Source organism: Carcharodon carcharias, chromosome 19, assembly GCF_017639515.1.
Source record: "Carcharodon carcharias isolate sCarCar2 chromosome 19, sCarCar2.pri, whole genome shotgun sequence".
Taxonomy (NCBI): Eukaryota; Metazoa; Chordata; class Chondrichthyes; order Lamniformes; family Lamnidae; genus Carcharodon; species Carcharodon carcharias.
The window spans coordinates 71838694-71866174 of NC_054485.1; the positions used below are offsets into that span (position 1 = coordinate 71838694).

At 47.3% G+C, this 27481-nt stretch overlaps 1 long non-coding RNA gene, 1 other non-coding gene and 2 pseudogenes across 2 annotated transcripts; 3 read left to right on the top strand and 1 right to left on the bottom strand.

Moving 5' to 3' along the window:
• LOC121291224 overlaps window positions 1–6941 on the bottom strand; it is a 68108-nt pseudogene extending 61167 nt beyond the window's left edge.
• An 11365-nt stretch (window positions 6942–18306) lies between these two features.
• On the top strand, window positions 18307–18470 carry LOC121292056. The gene has a single exon (XR_005946179.1). It is a non-coding gene; the product is annotated as a U1 spliceosomal RNA (small nuclear RNA).
• Window positions 18471–19812: 1342 nt separating this feature from the next.
• On the top strand, window positions 19813–19945 carry LOC121292081 (annotated as a pseudogene).
• A 2242-nt stretch (window positions 19946–22187) lies between these two features.
• LOC121291970 lies at window positions 22188–27179 on the top strand. Its single transcript, XR_005946135.1, has 2 exons — window positions 22188–22431; window positions 26198–27179. It is a non-coding gene; the product is annotated as an uncharacterized LOC121291970 (long non-coding RNA).
• Window positions 27180–27481: the final 302 nt, after the last annotated feature.

A 27481-nucleotide genomic window follows, 5' to 3' on the forward strand; every position in this document is an offset into this window, starting at 1 on the left:
TTGTTATAGCTTTTATTGCATTCTTGTGCAGCAAGTCATTGTAACCGAATGACCAATTTTATAAAACAATTTGAGGAGATCGTTAACATGCTGGACAGGGTCTATGAAGGTTTGTCTGAACGGACTTCCAGAAGGTATTTGATCATGTTCTGCACATGAGGTTATTCACCAAGATGAACGTGCAGGGAATTGGAGGGAACCTTGTGACATGGGTTGATAATTTATTTGGGAGATAAGAGATTGAGAGTGAGGATAAAGTGAATGTTCTCTGATTGTCAGGATATGTCTGGTGATATTCCTGAGGGATCGGTACTGGAGACTCAGCTTTTCATTATATTGATGAATGACTTTTTTTGAGAATAGTATAGGGCAGTTTACTGATGATACTAAGTTAGGTGACACAGTAAGTAATGTAGACGGGAGTGAGAAGTTGCAAAGGGACATTGATAGATTAAGTGACAAATCAGGTAGTTTAATTTAAGCTAAAACATCAACTTATTGTGAGTTAAAAATCGATACAGAAGATTGATAAAACAGCAAACAAACAACAACACAATATTCAGCATATACCAAAATCTTGAATCAACCAAAATAACAAAGCATTTAAAATTACTCAAGGTCTTTCCCAGAACATGAAATAAAGATTGGAAGAGTTTTGAATGAATATATCACACCGCTTTTACATCGAGGTAGAATGGGCTGAGGGAGCTCAGGTCTGTCGAGACTCACCCCCACTCCCTCACCGTATTCAGGATAGTAGTCCTCCCAGATAGGAGAGTACAAACAGTACCCTTGGTATTAGTCAAACACCTGTCACCTGAAGTATATCTGTCTATAATTCACATCACCAACTAAAGCAGGGTCTGATTCTACCCCACAGCCACTCATGCAAGTTGACTCACTTAACTAACGCACACACACACACACATCAGAGGAAACTCTCAGAATACTACAGACAGAAGTTTCTTTAAAATCCATGTGCTTTAGTCTGGCTCCCAATTCTTATAGTCAAAAATGACATCATATTTCTGTGGCACAGGATGGAGCTTGTTTCCATCATACAAACATATGCAGAATTGAAGAAACCAAGAGAGGTGTGGTGCAGAGTGGACAATGCCACTGCAGTCATCTGCAAACTATAGATCATGTGTATCTATGGTGGTCAGTTTAGTTTTGGCACAGAGGTGACTGAGTTTCCAATCGAGATGGTATTTAATACTGACGCCAGAAGGCAGTTGATCTTTGATGAGGTGAATGGTCACCGTCAGATGGATTGTAAATAGAATGGGGGCTATCACACAGTCTTGCTTGACACCAGTCTGGATTTTGAAGGCTTCTGTTTCAGATCTTTCACTCAAGACAGTTGCAGTCATATCATCATGAAGCACTTGCAGGATTGCGATGAAGTTTTTAGGATATTCAAAGCGTTGGAGCACAATCCACAGAACCTTGCGATTTGGTGAGTCAAGTACTTTGGTCACATCGATGAATGTAGAGTTCCTGGTATTGTTCTCAATTTTCTTCTTGGTTTATCTGGCAACACAGAACATATTGGAAGTTCCTCTGGAAGGTCTAAAGCCAAGTCAAAGTTCTAAGTGATGTCTGTATCACTCGATCCATGTAGGGGACTGATGCCTGTGGCACAGATCATTGACTTGTTTGATCAGTGATGAACATTCACTCAGCACCAAGACATCACAAGGCCCAAAGATTCAAGAGGAAGCAGATCAATGTCTCAGCCTTAAAACAGCCTGACCAAAGAGAGGAATTCCAGGTGCAGCTCACAACCAATTTGGAAATTCTTCACAAATCCAACTCAATTCCCAAACAGTGGGATCAAATAAAGTCAGCTGTACAAAACTCCTTTGTCCTGACCATTGGGTTTGACCATTGTCATCACCAGGACTGGTTCGATGAACATGACATTCAAATATTTGACCTCCTGGACAAAAATGATCAGCCTTCATTGCCTGGCAGAAGAACCTAAGGTCGCAACTCAGGAAGGCAGCAGGAGAGAAGAGAAAGTCCGAGAGATCCAACAATATGCTGGTCATTATGAAATACAAATCTTTTTAAGACACCAGGGTCATCTATAGATCGAGGTCAAATAGACAACATCCCCTTCATTCACAGGATGGTGCTTCTCTACTTTAGAATGACAATGCCATCTGTTAAGGCTGGAAAGAGCATTTTGAACAACTCCTCAAGCGATATCCTCCAGTCTATCCCCCAGTGCTTGTGGTAGAATCCATGGGTGAGTCCCCATCGATGGTAGAACTGCAACAAACAATCAAACAGATGAAAAATAACAAAGCCTGTGGCCCCGATGGTATTCCAGCTGAGGTCTTCAAAGCTGGTGGACTTCTGCTCACATCAAGATTCCATGAACTCATCCTAGGGATTTGGGAGGAATAAGAACTCCCCTTGATTTCAGGAATGTGACAATAAAACTGTCTTCAAGAAGGGAGATAAATCACACTGTGGAAACTATTGAGATATTTCCCTCTTGTCCAGAGCAGGGAACATCCTGACACACATTCTCCTGAATCACTTACTTCCTGTGGCTGAGAAAATCCTCCCAGAGACACAGTGACATCTACACACAAGCAGGAGCTTCTATAGATATTAATGTCTTCTTTTGGTGATGTTTGGTGATCTGGACAAAGGTTAAATTGGCTTTTTTGAAATGATTGGACTGATGGTGGGATAGGTTCGAGACAGATGCTGCTGAGACAGGCAGTACTTTGGAACATGCGCTCCTCTGTGTGAGCACTAGAGGGTAAACAACACAGTCAACTTTCAGTGTAACGGAAGCCAGTGACCTGGCTCCAAGTCCGTGTGGAGATGTCGGTGTATGGTGAGAGAGGAGGAGTAGGTGAAACAATCCTGGCACACATCACACTGGAAGGGTTTGTCCCCTGTGTGTGTTTCCTGATGGTTCAGGAGGTCCAAGAACTGTGTGAAAGCTTTATTACAGAATTCACACCGATGGGGTTTCTCCCCTGTGTGAGTACGTTGGTGTTTGCGGAGTGTCGATGAACGTGAGAACAATCTGCTGCATACCTCGCATGTGAAAGGTTTCTCCCTTGTGTGAATGAGTTGGTGTGCGCGGAGATGTGATGACTGTGAGAATGATTCTTTGCATTGCTCGCATGTGAATGGTTTTTCCCCTGTGTGAATTCGCTGGTGCCTGCGGAGGCTTGATGCGTTGGAGAATGATTTTTTGCACACCTCACATGTGAATGGTTTCTCCCCTGTATGAATCCGCTGGTGTTCCTGGAGGGTCGATAAATACAAGAATGATTTGTTGCAGACATTGCATGTGAACGGTTCCTCTCCGGTGTGCACATGTTGATGCATGAGGAACTGCGATGAACTCAAGAATGATTTGTTGCACAAGCCACATGGGAATGGTTTCTCCCCTGTGTGAATGCATTGGTGTGCACGGAGGGTTGATGACTCTGAGAATGATTTGTTGCACACCTCACACACAAATGTTTTCTCCCCTGTGTGAATGCGACAGTGTTTCACCAGGCCCGATGACTGTTTAAAACCCCTGTTACAAACCTCACACTTGAATGGCTTCTCCCCAGTGTGAATGCATTGGTGTTTCATGAGTGCCGAAGACAGTGCGAAGGTTTGGTCACACATCTCACACTTGAATGGTTTCTCTTCCATGTAACTGCAAGTTTTACAACAGAATCACCTTGCTTGTTAGATCTTATGAACATGTGGAGCCCTCCTCACACACCTGACATGTGAACATGTGGGTCAGTGGCTCATGACGTTCGATGAATGATTGAAGCTCTCACCATGCTTGGAGCCCAATCACACTTATTCCCAGGCTCACCCTGACCAATCGCCCACAGCCAAACTCTAAGAAAGGATGGTTCTGATGGAAAGTTCCACACCACTGACAAGTTTTAGGTCTGATGATATATCAAAGCTCCCCTGACCCGACCAATTTCCAGCTGATAGTTTCACTGTCCAACCTTCTCTGTGTTGAACAATGCTGTGAGTGGACTTGATATTTTCCAACACTTGTGCAGTTGGTCCTTGGGTGATGGTCAGGGTCTATCTGTGGTTTCTACCCTCTCTGTATTCTCTGGTGTAGTACGTTGCAATCCTCCTGTAAAACAAGAAAAGGAAACATGATTTCCTCCAACTCCCTCTCCTCCTTTGCTGAAGGGACTGACTCCACAGTTAGAGACTGTTCCACAATGAGTGTCAGTCTGCTATTCCGGTGTGGGGGATCAGATGCAAGTGCTTTCTTTTACCTCAACTGACTGTCACACACCCTCTGTTTCCAGCAGGGACACTGGATAGTGATCAGGAGAAGACAACATGGCTACTTTCTTTCCTCATCCCAGTGCCCCTTCTTCCCAGGCACCATGAGCACAATGGAAAAGACAGTCAAGCAGAGTGTAAAACGAGCTGTCAATTTATTCTGAGCTTGTGTTGTGCTGGCGAAGACCAGTTTTAACCTTAGAGTATGTGTTTAATATAAAAAAAATTAAATGGAGATTTTGAAAGTTCTCCCCTCATTTTCCAAAATTATTTCAAGAAAACACACTGGACAGGAAGTGCGAGAAGCTAAAGAAAATACTGCTTCAGTGTAGCTGATTGAAGGGTGCTGGTTTATCCTGGGAAATTAGATACACTGCACTCACTCAGACTGCACATCCCAAATTCAGCTATCACCCACAGCATTGGGCAAATCTATCAAATCCATGCCCATCTTCAAGACTTCAGAGAAAATCTTCAAAGAAGGTATTAAAAGAAATGACAATAAATGTATTTCCAGGTATGACATTGAATTGGATTAACAATTGAGAGATTGAGAGTTCAAATCCCACCATGGAAAGTTACATACATAGAATTAAAGTGCAGAAACCGGCCATTCAGCCCAGTTGGTCCATGCTGGTGTTTATGCTTCACACAAACCTCCGCTCACTCTTCATCTCACCCTATCAGCATATCCTTCTGCTCCTTTCTCCCTCATGTGCTTATCTAGTTTCCCCTTAAAGACATCTTTGCTATTCACCTCAACCACTCCATGTTGCGAAATGGAATTTAATAAATTTTGGAATTTGTGGGATAGAATCAAAATAAAAACATGAAAACTGTCCTAAAAACCAAAATATTGCTCTTCAGGGAAGGGAACCTGCTACAACTGCCTGGTCTGGTCTCCATGTGACTCCAGTCCACACAATACGGTAGACTTCTAACAGACATCTCAAATATTCTCACAAACAATGATAAACAATCACTACAAAATCCAATAACAAGAGGAAAATCAGGTAGATCTGGACAATCCTGGCATTGTGTCAGAATAAGATTAAGGTGATCTCAGCCCAGTGAAATCTATAAAGTCTCTCTTACCAAGGTCTGAGGACAAGTAACCAAGTGAGGAGAGCTGCCCCACAGACTGGTCAAGTAGCAGTGATACTCACTGAATCGTATCAATCTGTGAACATCCCAGACTCCGCCATCACCATCCCTGGGTATGTCCCATCCCACTGGCAGGTGGGGAAGTCTCAATATTGACTCCATGGAGTCTCATGGCTTCAGGTCAAACAAGTTCAAGGAAACCTACCTCTCCCCTCCCAACTGATGAATGAATACTTCACCATGTTAATCATCACTAGGGGAGTAGACCAAGATCAGATTCCAAAACTGGGTATCCATGAGGTGCAGTGAATCATCAGCAGCAGCAGGATTGTACTCCAACACAATCTCACAGCCCGGCACAGCCCTTATTCTATTATCATCAAACCAGTAGATTGACATGTCAGAAGCAGCACTGACTCCCTCTCTGCCACTTGACTTTCTGCCCACTGCCTCCTCTCTATCTGGGCTGAGATCAGGAACTACCCTCAACACCACCCCCCCACCCCGTCCATGTGGGGAGGGGACTGCAGCCTGAAGGTGTATCCTTCAGAGCTCCTTGACACACTGAGTTTGAGCTAGTGTGCAGCCATTCCTACCCTGCTCTGCTGCCAGTTATAGGTTATAACCCGACCTCCCTTTACAAAAGTCTGCCCCCTCACTGGGAGACTGCTTCACAGCGAGGGTCAGTAGGATAGCGAACCAGGATGGGAATCACACTGCTCCCACTGAATGCCTGCTCACTTTCTGACTTGTCACACAATAATACACAACAACAACTCACATTTATATAGCATCTTTAACATTGCTCAATGTCCCAAAGCACTCTACATGAGTAAGAACAATATTTGGGAGCTTGCTGTGCACATACTGGCCATCAGGCTTCCCAGATTAAAGCAATGACTACGCTTTTAAAGTAAGGTTTTAAAGTTGTAAAGAGCTTTGGGACATCTGGTGATCGTGAAATGTGCTATATAAATGCAAGTCTTTCCATTTTTTGTTTCCTGAGGAGGTTAGAGAGATGGTGGGGCGGGGGGCGGGGGGGTAATGGTGGGGGGATGGTGGGGCTGGGGGGTAGGTCTTGGACGGATTTGAAAAGACAGGAAACATCCAAATCCCAACACACAGACAGAACTGACCATTCACAGTCCACAGGATAATAATCAGCTCCCACACACACACAACTCAACAATAGGAAATCAGTAAGAATCCTGAGATACTCTGCACCTCCCAGATAATTACACCTCACCTTCTCGTATTCAGTAATGACCCAGCAACAAAACTCAGCCTGTAAATCAGAAGGGAAATGCTTCCAAAAAACACACTCAATATCCAACACACAGCTCCAGTCAAACAGTTCAGCACAAAGCACCCAGTAAACAGCTCTCTCAGCTGGATCTTCTCACACAGCATAAGGGGCATTTCCACACCTGATTCCCCACAGGATAGTCAGACTGCCTGAACATTAGTGTGGATATTATGTGATGTAATTATTATAAATTCTGTTCCTTCACTCACCATCTCCTCACTTGGTTTTCAGTCCCTACAGGAAGTGAACCAGTTGTGAAAGAGGAAGAGGAGAGAATGAGCAGAGTGGGTGGGCTCTCTGATTGACGTCTCTCACAGCCAATCCAAATATTTCTGGAGTAACATGAGTTTCCGGAAGCTTGGAAAACTGACCGGTGGAGCAGAAGCAAATTTGAGCAGCAGATCAGGTGGGGATTTAAACTTGTCATTGTCCCATCTGAATAAAACCGCACTTACTGCAGCTGCTGTCTCAGTTCCTCCTGGTAAATGTTTGACAGAGATTTCTAGTGTGGGAACAACATTCTTCACCCTCGGAGACTTTCAAACTGACAACATCAGTGTGGTAAAAACAAAAAAACTGCAGATGCTGGAAATCCAAAACAAAAACAGAATTACCTGGAAAAACTCAGCAGGTCTGGCAGCATCGGCAGAGAAGAAGAGAGTTGACGTTTCGAGTCCTCATGACCCTTCGACAGAACTTGAGTGAATCCAAGAAAGGGGTGAAATATAAGCTGGTTTAAGGTGTGTTGGGGGGGCGGGGGGCAACATCAGTGTGGGATGTGTAGCCTCGGATGTGTTTGATAGCAGACCAGAAGAGGAAGATCCGTAAAATCCAAGGCAGCGATGACGTGCAGTGGTGGGATCAGCACATGCACAGGAGAGAGAGAGAGATTGGTGAGGAGATTTGGCTAGTGCTTGGGGAGTTATTCAATTAGTGGAGGAGTGACTCTGGGACTTGTGCAGTTACTCTGATTAGGGGAGTGACTCTGTGCTCAGAGAGTAACACTGCAACTTGGGGAGTTACTGTGATTCTGAGATGGAGTCCAGAGTGACCGACTCTAAGGAAATAAATTGAGGGACACTTTGACTATGTGACCCGGGGGCATGAGGGACGGTGCTGTTAGTGTGAGCAGGTTGGCAGGGGAGAGACCCTGATCGCGTTTCTGCCAGGGAAAGATCAACAAGCAATGGCTATAACCAGTCGAACTCCTTACTATGGGGTACCTAACACCATCCGACTCATGGTGAAGGGCAGCGAGCAAGGAACAGTAATGGATAGGACCTTCTTCACCAAGAGGATCCTATTCAAGCTGTGTGGTTTCGAATCTGCGGAGATCTACTGCCTACAGGATTTCCCCAGTGCTGGATTTTTTGATGTGACTTTCAAGCAAGTGGCAGCTTGTGTCAAACTCCCGAAGGTGTTTCAGGAAAAGAAAGACCTGCCAGAAATGAAGATCCTGACGGCGGAGCCGCTCTTTGCTCTGGTGTTGCAACGAGAACGTGTTGCGATGGTGCATCTTTACAATCTCTACGTCCCTGTTGCTGACGTGCTCACCTTCCTTACTAGGTACTTCGATAAGGTTGGGAGCTGCACCGCGATTAGAGATGATTTGGGGATCTGGACATGTAAACGCCAGGTTAAGGTAACGCTCAAGACTGATGGTAAGGGAGCCGTCTTCCACCCCCCTTCCAGATTCGCTATCGGGGGAAGCCGTGGCTACCTTGTCTACGCTGGGCAACCCAAACTTTGTCGCTCATGCGGCAAGTCTGGTCATGTGACGGCCAACTGCAGCACCGTCCTCTTCAAGAACTGCAAACAGGAAGGGCACCAGACAAAAGACTGTAAACAGGCTAAGTGCTGCAACCTGTGTGGCGAGGCAAGTCACCTCTACAAGACCTGCCCCAAACGTTGCCGTACTTATGCACAGGCAGCCAAAGCCAAGGAGGGGGAAGCAGAAGAAATGCCTCGTGTCACTCCAACCACCAAGGCCCCCAGGGAGAACAACAGGACAAAGGAGGACACAGAGAGAGACAAGGTGGAGGAAAAGATTGGGGCAACAGACAGCCAACCAACAGCACTGCCCCCTGAACCTCCCACTCCTTAGGAGAGCGAATCAACTGAGGAGGAGGAGGCAGCAGTGGGAAAGCAGCAGGGGGATTGGCAGCTGGTGAAGAGAGCCAAAAGGAAGAAGGGGCTAAGGAGAAACAAAGCCACTTCCCAGACAAGATGCAAGAGGCGTCTCCCATCTGACACGGATAACAAGGGCAGCAGCTCCGCAGACGAAGAAGGGCCAGGGCGGCGCCAACAGAAGAAGCGGCAAAACGCTAGGGAGTTGGAGGATCAGACACCCGAGCTCCAGAACATTGGAGACAATGAGGAGACCAGCGCACCCCAACTTTGCCCACAACCCGAAGATGCCAGTGTACCACAGCCCCAGGAATCTGGGAACAGTGCGGCGCTCAGCGCACCCCAGCTCCGGGAAGCCGGGAGCAGCAACGCCCCAGAGGGGGAGAGGATTGGAGAAGCTTCTCCAACAGAGGACATTTCAAACCCTGCTCTCTGCACGGACCCCCAGATGCCACCCGAGCAGAACACCACCAATGGGGAGGTTCAGGACACTTTCCTCAGCCCATCCAAAGTGAAGCAATTTGAGCACACTACAGGCATGAAGGAGCAGACCAAAGGTCTGGAACTCTCAGGGACAACAGGTTTGGTAAGTGACTAACTGCTTTAAAATGGGTGTAAAGATTGTATCCATAGATGTGCATAGCATTAAATCTACTACGCAATGTGTTGCGACCTTGGATTACCTTGCCAAGGTCAAAGCTGACCTGTTGTTTCTGCAGGAGTGTGCGATACCGCACCTCAGCTCCTACAGGCAATGGTCACGATGGTGGTCCCATGGGCCATTGATCTGGTCTGGAGGAAACGACTCTCGTTCCTCCGGCCTGGGTATTCTGCTGCGGGGAGGCAACTTCACCGTCTCCCAGGTTAAGGAGGTGGTGGGCGGGCGCCTCCTCGTAGCAGACGTAATGTACAAGAATGCTCCACTCCGGTTAATTAATGTCTACGCCCCGTCACAAGGGGCTGAGCGGCTGGAGGTTTCTCAGCAGCTCCCACTGCGGCTGGCGACCTCCAGGCCGGTCATTCTGGGCGGTGACTTCAACTGCATCATCTCGATGCGGCTGGACGATCCGGCAGGGCCGAAAGCAGATTGGACGCTACGTCCAGATCCCTGATGGAAACAGTAAAGGATGCCAAGCTGCACGACGTCTTCAGCAACCCTGCAGACGGAGCACAGCATAGATACACCTGGTCGCGGCCTGACGTGTCCGTCTGTTCCAGGATAGATTTCCTGTTTGTGTGCCGTGCATTCACAGTCAGATCCACCAACATCAAGCCGGTGTTCTTCTCTGACCACTGCCTCCTACTGGCTGACTGTCACTTGGAGAAGGACCAGAGGTTTGGCAGGGGGGCTTGGAAGCTAAACGTGCAACTGCTGACCCCAGAGAACATTGAGGAGCTCAAGAGGGATTACAAAGTTTGGATAACCATGAATCCCCTCTTTGAGTCACTGACACACTGGTGGGAAGCGATCAAGGGAAACATCAAGAGGTTTTTCATCCTCAAAGGCACCCAGAAAGCTAGAAAGGAACAGAGGGAAATGTCCCGACTCCAGAAAACCATGCAGAATCTGCTCCGGCTGCAGTCGATGTCAAGGAGGAACTCCAAGAGGTGAAGAGCCAGCAAGCCTCACTCTTTGCCTCGGAGGCCTCCAAGATCATCTTCCGTTCCAGAGTCCACTCCGTGGAGCAGGACGAGACATGCTCACGTTTCTTCTTCCAAAAGGTACACAGAGAGAGCTCTGTGATCAGCAGCCTGAAGGAAGAAGATGGCTCAGTAAAGTCATCACAGTCCGACATTTTGAGGATCAGCAAATCCTTTTATGCCGGATTGTATGACGTGAAGCCCACAGACAGCACGGCCTCCCAGTCCTTCCTGTCCTCTATCGCGGAGGTCTTGGACGACAGTACACGGGAGAGTCTGGACAAAGCGCTAACTCCTGACGAACTGACTGAGGCCCTTGAATCCTTCGAGAAGAGTAAAACTCCCGGAAGCGATGGCTTGCCAGCGGAGTTGTATTCAGCTCTGTGGGACTGGATGGGCCCAGACCTGCTAGAAGTTTACGAGAGTATGCTCCTGGCCGGCAGTATGTCAGAATCCATGAGAAAAGGCATTATTACCCTCATCTACAAGCACAAGGGGGAAAGGGAGGAAATTAGAAATTGGCGACCCATTTCACTGTTGAATGTGGACTATAAGATTCTGTCCAAAGTCATCGCCAATCGGGTCAAATCCGCTCTGGAATTGGTGATTCACCCTGACCAGACCTGCACTGTGCCGGGCAGGAAGATCTCTGACAGCCTAGTGCTGCTCAGGGATACGATTGCCTATGTACAGGACAGGGGTGTGGATACCTGCCTCATCAGCCTGGATCAGGAGAAGGCCTTTGACAGAATATCGCACACCTACATGATGGATGTGCTCTCCAAAATGGGGTTTGGGGAGGGAATTCGCAATTGGATCCAACTGCTCTGCACTAACATCAGTAGTACAGTCTCTATCAATGGGTGGGAATCAGATAGCTTTCCTATTAAATCTGGAGTCAGGCAGGGCTGCCCTCTCTCGCCTGTTCTTTTCGTGTTTGCATAGAACCCTTTGCTGAGTCCATCAGGAACGATCCGGGCATAAGAGGAGTGACGATCCCAGGCAGTAGAGGCACTCAGGTCAAAGCCTCCCTGTACATGGACGATGTTGCCGTCTTCTGCTCGGATCCGCTGTCGGTGCACAGACTGATCCACATCTGCGACCAGTTCGAACTGGCCTCGGGAGCCAAGGTAAATCGTGGGAAGAGCGAGGCCATGTTCTTTGGGAAATGGGCTGACCGATCCTTTGTCCCCTTCACTGTCAGGGCTGACGGCCTGAAGGTGCTGGGGTTATGGTTCGGAGGGACCAGGGCACGCGTTAGAAACTGGAAGGAGCGAGTGTCTATGGTGAAAAGGAAACTGGGCATGTGGGAGCGACCCTCCCTCTCCATTGCAGGTAAGAACCTGGTCATCAGGTGTGAGGCACTCTCGCTGTTGCTGTACGTGGCGCAGGTCTAGCCCGTTCCACACTCCTGTGTGGTGGCGATCACCCGAGCCATCTTCCGCTTTATCTGGAAGTCGAAAATGGATCTTGTCAAGCGGTGCGTAGACCCTCAGTATGCAAACACCAAGTGTCACTACATGCTGAGGTTCTACCTTTCCCCGGTGTTGCGAAGGATGGGTCTGGCCACGATGCCGCGGAATGCTCCAAGTAGTTGGACCGTGCCGTACTACCTGTCCCTCTTGGGAAAATTTATGCAGAGAAACACCTTCGACCACAAGTCCATCAGGCAGTGTTAACGTCTTAAAGGCCCTGAGGGAAAAAGAGAGGGTGGATCCTGTGGGATGGTTCCCTGAGCAGACTGACAAAGTCATTTGGCAGAATGCCTCATCACCAGAACTTTCCAACAAACACCAAGATGTAGCTTGGCTGGTGGTGAGAAAGGCGCTCCCTGTAAGATCCTTCCTACACGCCAGGAGTCTCACCCACTCTGCAAGTTGCCCTCGAGGTGGCTGTGGTGGGGAAGAGACCGTTGTTCACCTCCTTGTAGATTGTGTCTTTGCGAAGAAGGTCTGGAGAGAGATGCAGTGGTTTCTGTCGAGGTTCATCCCGAACAGTTCTGTGACAGAGGACTCTGTGCTCTACGGACCGTTCCCAGGGACACACACTGAGACAAACATCAACTGCAGCTGGAGGATCATCAACTCGGTGAAAGATGCTCTTTGGTCTGCCCGAAGCTTGTTGGTCTTCCAGCTCAAAGAGTTGTCTCAGACCGAGTGTTGCAGACTGGCACATTCCAAGGTCCAGGACTACGTGCTGAGGGACATGGTTAACCTTGGGGCAGCCGCCACAAAGGCGCAATGGGGAAGGGTCGCTACCTAAGACCTTTCTGCCACAGTGCACTGGGGGGCTGGGAACTGTAAAGAGCCCCTCAGTTTGTACAGATTAAAATGAATGTCTGCCAATGATTGAAATATTCATTGTTTTGTTCTGATACACCTTGTGATTCATGTTGTAAAAGTTGAACCTGATTGTATTTTTGTGATGGTGATTTTGAAATGGTTTGAAATGTTGTTGAAGATTTATGAATAAAGTATATTTTTGCAAAAAAAAAATACTTACCTGGCAGGGGAGAGACCTTGATCACGTTTCTGCCAGGGAAAGGTCATCGAGCAATGGATATAACCAATCGAACCCCATACCATGGGGTACCTAACACCATCCGAGTCATGGTGAAGGGCAGCGAAAAAGGAGCACTTATGGATTGGGACTTCTTCACCAAGAGGATCCTGTTAAAGGTGTATGGTTTTGAAGCTTCCGAGATCTATTGCCTGCAGGACTTCGCCAGCGCTGGATATTTTGATGTGACGTTCAAGTGAGTGGCAGCCTGCGTCAAACTCCTGAAGGTGTTTGAGGAGAAGAAAGACCTGCTGGAGATGAAGATCCTGACGGCGAAGCCACTCTTTGCTCTGCCGTTGCAATGGGACTGTGTGGTGACGATGCATCTCTACAACCTCTACGTCCCTGTCGCCGATGTGCTCACCTTTCTCACCAGGTACTTTGATAAGGTTGGGAGCTGCACCGCGGTTAGAAATGATTTGGGGATCTGGACATGCAAATGCCAGGTTAAGGTCACGCTCAAGACCGACGGTAAGGGAGCCGTCTTCCACCCCCCTTCCAGATTCGCTATCGGGGGAAGCCGTGGCTACCTTGTCTACGCTGGGCAACCCAAACTTTGTCACTCATGCGGCAAGTCTGGTCATGTGGCTGCCAACTGCAGCGACGCCCTCTGCAAGAACTGCAAACAGGAAGGGCACCAGACAAAAGACTGTAGACAGACTAACTGCTGCAACCTGTGTGGCGAGGCAAGTCACCTCTACAAGACCTGCCCCAAATGTTGCCGTACTTATGCACAGGCAGCCAAAGCCAACGAGGGGGAAGCAGAAGAAATGCCTCTTGTCACTCCAACCACCAAGTCCCCAGGGAGAACAACGGGACAAAGGAGGACACAGAGAGAGACAAGGTGGAGGAAAAGATTGGGGCAACAGACAGCCAATCAACAGCACTGCCCCCTGAACCTCCCACTCCTCAGGAGAGCGAATCAACGGAGGAGGAGGAAGCAGCAGTGGGAAAGCAGCAGGGGGAGTGGCTGACGGTGAAGAGAGCCAAAAGGAAGAAGGGGCTAAGAAGGGACCAAGCCACTTCCCAGACAAGTGGCAAGAGGCGTCTCCCATCTGACACGGATGACAAGGGCAGCTGCTCTTCGGACAAAGATTTGCCAGGGCAGCGCCAACAGAAGAAGCGGCAAAGCTCTAGGGAGTTGGAGGACGAGACACCCGAGCTCCAGAACACTGGAGACAATGAGGAGACCAGCGCAACCCAATTTTACCCACAACCCGAAGAGGCCAGTGCACCCCTGGCCCAGGAATCTGGGAACAGTGAGACGCTCAGCACACCCCAGCTCCGGGAAGCCAGGAGCAGCAACGCCCCAGAGGGGGAGAGGATTGGAGAAGCTTCTCCAACAGAGGACATTTCAAACCCTGCTCTCTGCACGGACCCCCAGACGCCACCCGAGCAGAACACCACCAATGGGGAGGTTCAGGACACTTTCCTCAGCCCATCCAAAGTGAAGCAATTTGAGCACACTACGGGCACGAAGGAGCAGACTAAAGGTCCAGAACTCTCAAAGACAACAGGTTTGGTAAGAGACTAAATGCTTTAAAATGGATTTAAAGATTGTATCCAGAAATGTGAGTAGCATTAAATCTACTACGCGATGAGTTGCGACCTTGGACTACCTTGCCAAGGTCAAAGCTGACCTGTTGTTTCTGCAGGAGTGTGCGATACCTCACCTCAGCTCCTACAGGCAATGGTCACGATAGTGGTCCCATGGGCCATTGATCTGGTCGGGAGGAAACGACTCTCGTTCCTCCGGCCTGGGTATCCTGCTGCGGGGAGGCAGCTTCACTGTCTCCCAGGTTAAGGAGGTGGTGGGCGGGTGCCTCCTCGTAGCAGACGTAATGTACAAGAATGCTCCACTCTGGGTAATTAACGTGTACAGCCCGGCTCAAAAGGGCGAATGGCTGGAGTTTTTTCAGCAGCTCCCAGTGCTGCTGGCAACCTCCAGGCCGGTCATTCTGGGTGGTGACTTCAACTGCATCATCGATGCGGCTGGACGATCCGGCAGGGCCGACAGCAGATTGGACGCTACGTCCAGATCCCTGATGGAAACAGTAAAGGATGCCAAGCTGCACGATGTCTTCAGCAACCCTGCAGATGGAGCGCAGCATAGATACACCTGGTTGCGGCCAGACAGGTCCATCTGTTCCAGGATAGACTTCCTGTTTGTGTCCCGGGCGTTCGCAGTCAGATCCACTGACATCAAGCCGGTGTTTTTCTCTGACCACTGCCTCCTACTAGCTGACTGCCACTTAGAGAAGGACCAGAGGGTTGGCAGGGGGGCATGGAAGCTAAATGTGCAACTGCTGACCCCAGAGAACTTTGAGGAGCTCAAGAGGGATTACAAAAGTTGGAGAATCGTGAAACCCCTCTTTGAGTCACTGACACACTGGTGGGAAGCGATCAAGGGGAATATCAAGAGGTTTTTCATCCTCAAAGGCACCCAGAAAGCTAGAAAGGAACAGAGGGAAATGTCCCGACTCCAGAAAAACATGCAGAATCTGCTCCGGCTGCAGTCGATGGGGGTCGATGTCAATGAGGAACTCCAAGAGGTGAAGAGCCAGCAAGCCTCGCTCTTTGCCTCGGAGGCCTCCAAGGTCACCTTCCGTTCCAGAGTCCACTCCGTGGAGCAGGATGAGACGCGCTCACGTTTCTTCTTCCAAAAGGTACACAGAGAGAGCTCTGTGATTAGCAGCCTGAAGGAAGAAGATGGCTCAGTAAAGTCATCTTAATCCGACATTTTGAGGATCAGCAAATCCTTTTATGCCGAATTATATGACATGAAGCCCACAGATAGCACGGCCTCCCAGTCCTTCCTGTCCTCTATCACAGAGGTCTTGGATGACAGTACACGGGAGAGCCTGGACAAACCGCTAACTCCTGACGAACTGACTAAGGCCCTTGAGTCCTTCGAGAAGAGTAAAACTCCCGGAAGCGACGGCTTGCCGGCGGAGTTGTATTCGGCTCTGTGGAACTGGATCGGCCTGGACCTGCTAGAAGTGTTCGAGAGTATGCTCCTGGCCGGCAGTCTGTCAGAATCCATAAGGAAAGGCATTATCACCCTCATCTACAAGCACAAGGGGGAGAGGGAGGAAATTAGAAATTGGCGACCCATTTCACTGTTGAATGTGGACTATAAGATTCTGTCCAAGGTCATCGCCAATCGGGTCAAATCCACTCTGGAATTGGTGATCCACCCTGACCAGACCGGCACTGTGCCAGGCAGGAAGATCTCTGACAGCCTAGCACTGCTCAGAGATACGATTGCCTATGTACAGGACAGGGGTGTGGATACCTGCCTCATCAGCCTGGATCAGGAGAAGGCCTTTGACAGAATATCGCACACCTACATGGTGGATGTGCTCTCCAAAATGGGGTTTGGGGAGGGAATTCGCAATTGGATCCGACTGCTGTACACTAACATCAGTAGCGCAGTCTCTATCAATGGGTGGGAATCAGATAGCTTTCCGATTAAATCTGGAGTCAGGCAGGGTTGTCCTGTCTCGCCTGTTGCATAGAACCCTTTGCTGAGTCCATCAGGAAGGATCCGGGCATAAGAGGAGTGCCGATCCCAGGCAGTGGAGGCACTCAGTTCAAAGCCTCCCTGTACATGGACGATGTCGCCGTCTTCTGCTCGGATCCGCTGTCGGTGCACAGACTGATCCACACCTTTGACCAGTTCGAACTGGCATCGGGAGCCAAGGTAAATCGTGGGAAGAGAGAGGCCATGATATTTGGGAACTGGGCTGACTGATCCTTTGTCTCCTTCACTGTCAGGGCTGATGGTCTGAAGGTGCTTGGGATATGTTTCGGAGGGACCAGGGCACGCGTTAGAAACTGGAAGGAGCGAGTGTCTATGGTGAATAGGAAACTGGGCATGTGGGAGCGACGCTCCCTCTCCATTGCGGGTAAGAACCTGGTCATCAGGTGTGAGGCACTCTCGCTGTTGCTGTACGTGGCGCAGGTCTGGCCCATTCCACACTCCTGTGTGGTGGCGATCACCCGAGCCATCTTTCGCTTTATCTAGAGGTCGAAAATGGATCGTGTCCGCAGGGAGACAACGTACAAGCCTCTAGATAGAGGGGGAAAAATTGTGCCCAACATCGCCCTCATACTGATGGCCACCTTTGTGTGCGGCTGCATCAAGCGGTGCATAGACCCTCAGTATGCAAACACCAAGTGTCACTACATGCTGAGGTTTTATCTGTCCCCGGTGTTGCGAAGGATGGGTCTGGCCACGCTGCCGCGGAACGCTCCAAGTAGTTGGACCACGCTAAACCACCTGTCCCTCGTGGGAAATTTATGCAGAGAAACACCTTTGACCACAAGTCCATCAGGCAGTGGTCGGCACGTAACGTCTTAAAGGCCCTGAGGGAAAAGGAGAGGGTGGATCCTGTGGGATGGTTCCCTGAGCAGACTGTCAAAGTCATTTGGCAGAATGCCTCATTGCCAGAACTTTCCAACAAGCACCAAGATGTTGCTTGGCTGGTGGTGAGAAAGGCCCTCCCTGTCAGATCCTTCCTAAACGCCAGGAGTCTCACCCCCTTTGCATGTTGCCCTCGAGGTGGCTGTGGTGGGGAAGAGACCATTGTTCACCTCCTTGTAGATTGTGTCTTTGCGAAGAAGGTCTGGAGAGAGATGCAGTGGTTTCTGTCGAGGTTCATCCCGAGCAGTTCTGTGACACAGGACTCTGTGCTCTACGGACTGTTCCCAGGGCCACACACCGAGACAAACATCAACTGCAGCTGGATCATCAACTCGGTGAAAGATGCTCTTTGGTCTGCCCGAAGCTTGTTGGTCTTCCAGCTCAAAGAGTTGTCTCAGACCGAGTGTTGCAGACTGGCACATTCCAAGGTCCAGGACTACGTGCTGAGGGACACACTAAAGCTTGGGGCAGCCACCGCAAAGGCACAATGGGGAAGGGTCGCTGTCTAAGACCTTTCTGCCACAGTGCACTGAGGGGCTGGGAACTGTAAAGAGCCCCTTAGGCTGTACAGCTCACAATGAATGTCTGCAAATGATTGTAATATTCATTGTTTGTACTGCTGCACCTTGTGATTCATGTTGTAAAAGTTGAACCTGATTGTATTTTTGTGATGGTGATTTTGGAATGGTTTGAAATGTTGCTGAAGATATTTTTTGAATAAAGTATATTTTTGCAAAAAAAAAGCCAGTCAAACAAGTGCCTAACTCTTCTATTACCATTTTCCAAAACTAGGCCCATAGCCTTGTATGCTATGGCATCGCAAGTGCACGATGATGGTGTTTGAAAATGATTAAGCATACTTACCTGGCAGGGAATGAAACAATGACCAGGAAGTTTGTGTTTCCCGGGATGAGGCTATCCCATTGCACTTCGGGTGTGCTGACGGCTGCGATATCTCCACGTGGGTTACTCGACTGCAAAATTTGTGGTAGTGGGGGACTGCTTTTGCGCTCTTCCCTCACTTACAAATCCAAAGCATTAATTAATGAGCAACAAAGACACTTGTACTTTTCTGAAGATGTATTCAACAGTTATGTAATAACTAATTAATTTTCCCCACCAACTGATTCAATTTTCACACTTCACCCACTGCAGCTACAAGTTTTTCAAAAGTGGACCCCAACTCTCCACTTTGCAAATTACAGACTCACAAGTACAGTCACACAGGTGGAACGAGAAGGAAACACCCCAAACTCTGGGAGTGAAATGGAAACAGAAAATGCTACAGATTCTCAGCAAGTCTGACAACATCTGTGTGAAGGAAGAAACAGCAGTTAAGCACAGAAGGCTCTGTATCTATGCAGCCTTTTCCCTCAAGGGCGGTTCAATCATGTACTGTAATACTTGGGAAGAATTGACCTGTTGGAGTGGCAGCAGATTCTGAACAGGACGACCTTATGACTTTTAAAACGGGGTGTTTTTCTTCCTTGTTACTTGTCATTGATTGATGCTGTGGGATGCTGCTCTCCCTCTTATTGAATAGCGCACACCCGCCACCAGAGGGTCACAAGATAGAGAAACAGGTTTAAAGAAGAGACGCTTTGACCTTTTTTAAATCTTTTCACGCAGACAAATGATCTTCTATTGCAGCAGTCAGGTGCATCTTAAATGACTTCCGGCTTTCAGGCCGAATGGCCATTCTCTAAGTTGGTTCAAAGTGGGAAATGATGGACCATGCCACCCAGAAAACATAGCGTGGCTGAATACGGTCTATCTCCATCAGACACCGCACAGGCACAGGTAAGCCATTTTCCCCCTCCCCACAGGCCCCCAGTCCCAGTCTTGGTAGAATGATTAGAAGGGAGAGGAGGAGAGCTAGGCAACTTCAGAGGGCAGTTCAGAGTCAGCATGTTGTGTGGGACTGGAGTCACATGTAGACCAGACCAGGCAGTTGCAGCAGGTTCCCCTCCCTGAAGGACAATATTTGGGTTTTTAGGACAATCTGAAAGTTTTCATGTTTTTATTTTGATTCTGTTCAAAATTTCAACATTTATTAAATTCAGTTGGTTGAGGTGAATAGCATAGATGCCTTTAAGGGGAAACTGGATAAGCACATGAGGGAGAAAGGAACAGAGGGATATGCTGAAAAGATGAGATGAAGAGAGGTGAGAGGAGGCTCGTGTGAAGCATAAACACCAGCATCAACCAACTGGGCCGAATGGTCTGTTTCTGCACTGTAATTCTATGTATGTAACATCCTGTGGTTGGATTTGAATTCTCAATCTCTGGATTGTTAATCCAGCATCATAGTAATTCAGCTGTCATACATGGAGACACATTTACTGAAATGCCTTTTTATGCCTTCTTTAAAGCTGTTACCTGAAGGCCTCAGCCTTTCCCACTCTGGGTGTGCTGATGCCTGTGCTGTCCCCAAATGTGGGATACTCAACTGCAAAATTTGTGGTAGTGGGGGACTGCATTCATGCTGTCCCCTGATTTACAAATCAAAAAATAGACTTTATGATTCATATCGAGTAATGTGCATTAAGTGACAGATTTCTCCTACACTATGAGAGGAAATCACCTGATTCCTCCTCCAAACTCACTCAATCTTCACACTTCATCTAAAGCAGCTGCAAGGGTTTTAACTGTAAAAGCAAAATACTGCAGATGCTGGAAATCTGGAAAAAAAACAGAAAACGCTGGAAAAACTCAGCAGGCCCAACAGCATCTGTGGAGAGAAAGACAGAGTTAACATTTCGAGTCTGTATGACTCTTCTTCAGAGCTAAAGAGAAGTAAAAATGCGATGAAATTTATACTGTTTAAGGGGGTTGGGGGGAAACGGTGGAGCAGGTGAAGCTGGATAGAAGGACAGCGATAGGTGGAGGCAAAGGAGAGATTGACAAAGATGTCATGGACAAAAGGACAAAAGGGTGTTAATGACAGTGGTAGTGGCTAAAGGAGGTGCTGATAGTGGCATTAAGGTCAGAAAGCAGAATGTGATAATAGCAGGACAAGGGTAAGTACTCTGGAAAAAACAAAATTAACAAGTGACAGATGGTGGGGGAGGGGACAGTGGTGGTAAAAGATTGAAAATAGGATAAAACAACGAATAAAAATGAATTGAAATAAAAATAGAAATAAGACTAATTAGATATAAAATAAAAATTAAAAAATGAAAAAATAAAAATTAAGAAATGAGAATGAATATTGAAAAAAGGGGATATACAGGGGGTATGGATGGAGGGAGAGGGTTCATGGTCCGAAGTTGTTAAACTCAATGTTAAGTCTGGAAGGCTGTAAAGTGCCTAATCAGAAGATGAGGTGCTGTTCCTCCAGTTTGGATTGGGCTTTACTGAAACATTGCAGTAGGCCAAGGACGGACATGTGGGCATGAGTAGGATGGTGTGTTGAAATGGCAAGCGACAGGGAGGTCTGGGTAATGCTTGTGGACAGACCGAAGGTGTTCTGCAAAGCAGTCACCTAGTCTGCATTTGGTCTCTTCAATGTAGAGGAGACCACATTGGGAGCAATGAATTCAGTAAACCAAATTGAAGGAGGTGCAAGTGAAGCTCCTGCTCCTCTTGAAAGGAGTGTTTGGACCCTTGGACGGTGGGAAGGGAGGAGGTAAAGGGACAGGCATTGCACCTTCTGCGGTTGCATGGGAAGGTGCCATGGTAGGGAGATGAAGTGTTTGGGGTGATGTCGGAGTGGACCAGGATGTCCTGAAGGGAACAGTCCCAACAGAATGGCGACAGGTGGGGTGAGGGGAAGATGTGTTTGGTGGTGTCATCTTGCTGGAGTTCGCGGAAATGATGGTGGATGATCCTTTAAATGCGGAGGCTGGTGAGGTGAAAAGTGAGGACAAGGAGGACTCTATCATTGTTCTGGGAGGGAGAGGAAGGTGTGAGGGCAGAGATGTGTGAGATGGGTTGGACATGGCCGAGGTGGGAAACTTCAGTTAAGGAAGAAGGAAGACATGTCAGAAGCGCTGTTTTGGAAAATAGCATCATCGGAACAGATGTGAAGGAGGTGAAGGAACTAAGAAGTTTCAAGATTTTAAGATTCAAGATTTTCAAAGTTGTATCCCAATTCTCTACTTACAGACTCAAAGGCTGGTGGAAGGGCAAGGAAATACACCAAACTCTCGGAGTGAAATGAAAACAGTAAAAACTGCAGTAATCAGCAGGTCTGGCAACATCTGTGTGAAGGGAGAAACAACGGTTAAGCACAGAACGCTTTGCATCAAAAGTATTTTCTCTCAAGGGACATTCAAGCATGTACTGCAAAACTTGGGAAGAATTGATCTGTTGGAGTGACAGCAGATTCTGAAGAGGGCTACGTTATGACTTTTAAAAGGGAGTGTTTTTCTCGCTTCTTATTTTCATTGATGCTGTCATGCTGCCCTCTCTCTTGTTGAATCCCTAATAACTTCCCATTCGCTTGTGTAATAGCGCCCATCCACCAGCAGAGGGTGGCGTTGCATCACTTTAATCACAGGTTTGAGAAAAAGACGACTTGACTCTTTATGATTCATTCAGCAGACAAATGATCTTCCATTGCAGCGGTTAGTTGCTTCTGAAATGTCTTCTGGCTTTTTAAGCTCCGAATGGCCGGTTTCTAAGTTATTTCAATTTTGGAAATGGCGAACGGCCCTACCCGGAATGCATCGGGGGCCAGAAAACGGTCTATCACCACCAGAAGGGATGCACCACGCAGGCGCAGGTAGGCCCCACTCCCGGTGTCTGCCTGTCAGCGCGGAGCAGGAGCATTCGGTGCGGCTCCAGGAAACTGAGCGGGGCCGAGCGCAGCCTGAGCAACAGCGATAAAGGCAAAAAACTGCGGATGCTGGAAATCGAGAACAAAAACAAAAATACCTGGAAAAACTCAGCAGGTCTGACAGCATCTGCGGAGAGGAACAGAGTTAACGTTTCGAGTCCATATGACTCTTCAACAGAACTAAGGAAAAAAAGAAGAGAGGTGAAAAAAAACTGGTTTAAGGGGGTGGTGGTGGGACAGGTAGAGCTGGATAGAGAGCCATTGATAGGTGGAGATAACCAAAAGATGTCACAGACAAAAGGAGAAAGAGGTGTTGAAGGTGGTGATATTATCTAAGGAATGTGCTAATACGTGACGTTAAAGGTAGAAAGCAGGTTGAGCAAGGTACAGATAGCCCTAGTGGGGGTGGGATGGGGGGTAGGGAGCGAAATAGGCTAAAAGGTAGAGATAAAACAATGAATGGAAATACATTTAAAAATAATGGAAATAGGTGGGAAAAGAAAAATATATATAAATTATTGGAAAAAGGGGGATCAGAAAGGGGGATGGAGGAGAGAGTTCATGATCTAAAATTGTTGAACTCAATATTCAGTCCGGAAGGCTGTAAAGTGCCTAGTCGGAAGATGAGGTGTTGTTCCTCCAGTTTGCGTTGAGCTTCACTGGAACATTGCAGCAAGCCAGGGAAGGACACGTGGGCATGAGAGCAGGGTGGAGTGTTGAAATGGCAAGTGACAGGGAGGTTTGGGTCATGTTTGCGGACAGACCGAAGGTGTTCTGCAAAGCGGTCACCCAGTCTGCGTTTGGTCTCTCCAATGTAGAAGAAGCCACATTGGGAGCATCGAATGCAGTAAACTAAATTGAGGGAAGTGCAAGCGAAATGCTCCTTCACTTGAAAGGAGTGTTTGGGCCCTTGGACGGTGAGGAGGGGGGAAAGTAAAGGGGTAAGTGGTGCACCTTCTGCGGTTGCATGGGAAGGTGCCGTGGGAGGGGTTGAGGTGTAGGAGGTGATGGAGGAGAGGACCAGGTTGTCCCTATGAAATGCCCCTGGGGGTGGGGGGGGGGTGAAGGGAAGATGTGTTGGGTGTTGGCATCATGCTGGAGTTGGCAGAAATGGCAGAGGATGATCCTTTGAATGCGGAAGTTGGTGGGGTGATAAGTGAGGACAAGGGGGACCCTATCATGTTTCTGGGAGGGAGATGAAGGTGTGAAGACGGATTACAGAATAAGTGTGAAACGAGATTAAAATTCAAATCTAAAAAGGAAAGGAAAACAAAATGTGGGCAGCATTTATGATGTGAAATTGTTGACATCGATGTTGAGTCCAGAAGGTTTTAAAGAGTCAAACTGAAAAATGAATTGAAATTAAAATTAAAGTTGAGATCCTAGACAATGTGGATAATTTTCCGTATCTTGCAGGCCTCCTCGCGACTCTTGAAGTGAGGATCTGGGTTGCTGGGGTGGGGTCCAAGGGGTGGAGCGGGTGGGGTGTGTGGCGGTGGGGGGGGGGAGGTGCATGAGGTGTGGGGAGGTTGTTAGTAGCTTTGGCAAGTTAATCAAACACATAAGGTAGAAATAACTGTGCTGTTGTCTAGAAACAGGAACCCAGGGAGAGAGAGAGAGAGAGACCAACAGAGAGAGGGGCAGGAAGGGAAAGTAGTTTTTTAGTCAATTTGTGAAGACAGAAAAGTTTACGTCTCTCTCTCTCTAGCTTTAAATGCTGCCAGGCTGTAAGGAACTCATCTGTATTGCTTTAAAGTTCATGTAATAGTGAATTTAGAGTGACTTTTCTGGATATCTCAAGGGAGATTCCGATTGTGAAAGAGGCATCTCTTTGCAACTGAACCAGCTATAGTCTTGGTGTGGAAATAGTGATACAGCTTCACCAGAGCGTTGGGTCTGTAAACCCTCCCGAAACACTTCCGTTTCTCTACCTCGCATCCTTTCGAACACGCCTAAAAACCTACCTCTTTCTCCAATCTTTTGACCATCTGCGCTAATATCGCCTTATCCGTCTAGACATCACTTTTTTCTTTGCGCGGGTGAAGTGGGTGGGACGTTTATGTAAGTGAAAGATACTATATAAACACTAGTTTTGTTGTTGACTTGAATCCTGCATTCCGAACTTGCCCCTGTGTTACTTTGTTAATCCCAGGGACAAAGGCTTCTTCCCTACTTCTCCACGGAATCGGAACTCATGACCCGGCCGATTCGGCCAATCAATTTCCTTTCCTATGGTTCTGATAACCGCCCTCCGGTTGATTGACCAGCGGTTCTGGTTTTAATCCTGTTCCTCTGACAGTTTCTGCAGCAACAACATCTCCGTTATCCTCCGCGTCCTCAGTCATTTCACCAAATATCTAAACACCCAGTCTTGCATCATCCTTCCACAGCCAACCTCATCTTCCCACAACCGCTGTGCAACTGCCCACCAAAGTTCAGTTTGTTTTGCTATATTCCTCCACCCAATCCATGCTCATTTTTCCCTTCAGACCAATTCCTTCTCCTATGCAATCCCTTCCCCCATCAACCTCTAACCATTCCCAACACTCGCTTCTTCACATTACAGCCGATATATTTAACGGTTGTCACACACTGACCGTTAATCCTTCAAAAACAACACCATTACCGCCTCCCCAAAAACACTCTTATTGTTTTACACTTTCAATGATCATCCTCTCTAATCCTCCTTTCTTCCTGCAGATTATCGAAGGAATGTTGGCCGGCCATGCCCTCTAGATTCTGTCCCATTCATAGATTCCCCACCTCTCATCCTCTCTGCATCAACACCAATAGTTTCAAGCCGCCCGCCCCCTGTCCGGCCTGAATCCTGCTTGGCCGTCGCTCTGGACCTTATTGACCTCCACTCCCACCGGATGCCCAGACATTATCCTGGTCTGTCTACCAACCATATCTCTCCACCGTCTAAACTTCTATATCCAGTGACTCAGTCTTTGTTTTTCTCCCTTCGCCTGGGACGGCCTTCACTGAAATGACGTAATTCTTAAAACACCCTCCATCTTTCCAGCTTCTCTCCCAAAACTTCGAAGACTTTTTAAAACCGAATCGTTCGAACTCCTCTGGTAACTCCGCCAACCTGGAATTCAGTTGGTATTTTCACGATTTTTTGACTAATTATTTTACATGTAGGGGCTCATTTGTTTATTTGTCTCCCTCTCTGAAGATATCTGGACGCTTTCTATTTTAAATATATTAACATAAGAACTAGGAGCAGGAGTAGGCAATTCAGCCCCTCGAGCTTGCCCCACCATTCAATACGATCATGGCTGATCTCATTTCGGCCTACATCAGTTGTAGTTTCTTTTTGAGTATACAGAATATACAATGTTAGTGTCACAAAGCAGGGAACCATTCTTTTCTTACTAAATAACTAGTTTAACAAGTAATTGAACAAGCGCAACTAAAGCGTATTTAATCATCTTCTTCAACTCCACTCTGAATTTAGTTTGTGTCATGGCATAAATGCAAGTGTTGGTGCAGCAACTTAGAAGTATAAATCCTATTTCTCCAACTATGTCACAGAACTGTATCCCATGAATCTCAATTTGTAACAGACAGCATACGTCAGGAAAACAGCCCATAACACTATAAAATTCCAGGATATAACAAACATTACAACCATGGATATTTTCCGGTTCTTCATCTCTGGATCATTGTGATTCTCTCCACTGCACTGGCCCCGGAGTCTCTGGCGGACCATGTTTGCAGCTATGATGTGTCTGACGGTTAAAACATTGAACAGTAGAATCAGAACAAATGGGATACAGGGATGGAAGCATGATGAAGTTCTATTATGCTCCACAGCAGCGAATAACGAACACCCATTGTTACAATACAAAACCAGGGGTCATTCCTGAGCCTATATTCACTTGTATACCAGAAAATGTTCTTGAGGCAGCTCAGCACAGTCACTATTCCTATAATTATAGCTGCAATATTTATCTTTCAGCTTCTGGCAAACAAATCGATCAAAGACAAGTAGTTGGACGATGAACCAGACAGAACAGTCCGTGGCTGCATAAAGTAGGGCAGCATGTATATGGACTTCACAAAATAAAACTTCACCCAATAAACAGCAGGAATTCGTTTCAATGTCACATCAAGGATAACGACCAGATCAGCCGCTGCCATGGCCACCAGGTAGTGAGTGACACATTTGCAGAGTCCACACTTGCCCCGAGACAGGATCATAATCGCCACTAAATTGACTGTATGGACCGGGAATAAATATGACAATTCTACAGGAGTCTGGGAGCAAAAGCAGCAATTTGATGGAATTCAGGATGAAATGTGGAACGTTGTGACCGAATTCATTGATGAACCTAATTATTAGCCATGTGACAGCTCTTTCTGCTCTAGACCGATTTAACTGCAGAACAATTAGCAATCAATTACACAACATAAAAGATGAGTGACAGGAATAAGCTGTGACACATAATAGAATACCAATTCATATGATAAATAATAAATCAACTGATAAAAAATGAAATGTCCTTTCCATCTTTGGGGAGATATTGCTAAAAGGAAACAACAAATAAAAATGGACAGAAAGACCCAGCATCTGTTCTGGTCTACGTAAGTAATGAAGTAAGGAAGTGAAATTCTGCTGAGTTCTTGATTGAGAGAGGAATCAGCACAGGTTCCTGCTCCTGATCTCGACACAATTATCCTGAGTTAGAGTGTGAGCGGCCATTTAGAAAGTCAGAAAATGAACCAACGAATATGTCAATCGTTATTATTGTAGGCAACGGTTCTTGCAATTTCAATCTTCTTTTCAATGGAAACTTCCTGGACTTATATATGAAACGATAATAGTCAAAACTGACTGACTTCAAGTAGTGTGATAATATCATCGGCATTGTAACTTTTCAGTTGATCAGACATGCACCTATTGAGATTTAACCCAATAAAATTTATTCTGAATTAAAGAACAATGACATCTGTCATCCTAACTGATTATCCTGCAACATGGATGCGATCGCAGAGAGGGAGATAGAAAATAGGCAGTCTGAATGCGATGTTGCATTTGCAACAATATATTTGGGCTCAAGCCGGTTTCTGTTCATGTCTCAGACAAATATCCCTGTTCAACAGCAGCTAATGATGGAGCAGTGAACCCACCACCAGTTATTTCTAGCCTGATATAAATATTCAGCTCATAAACATGCTTTATAAATGTATTGCGGTACAAAGTGATTGAAAAGGGTAAAGACAGAAGCGAGGACCCAATAGT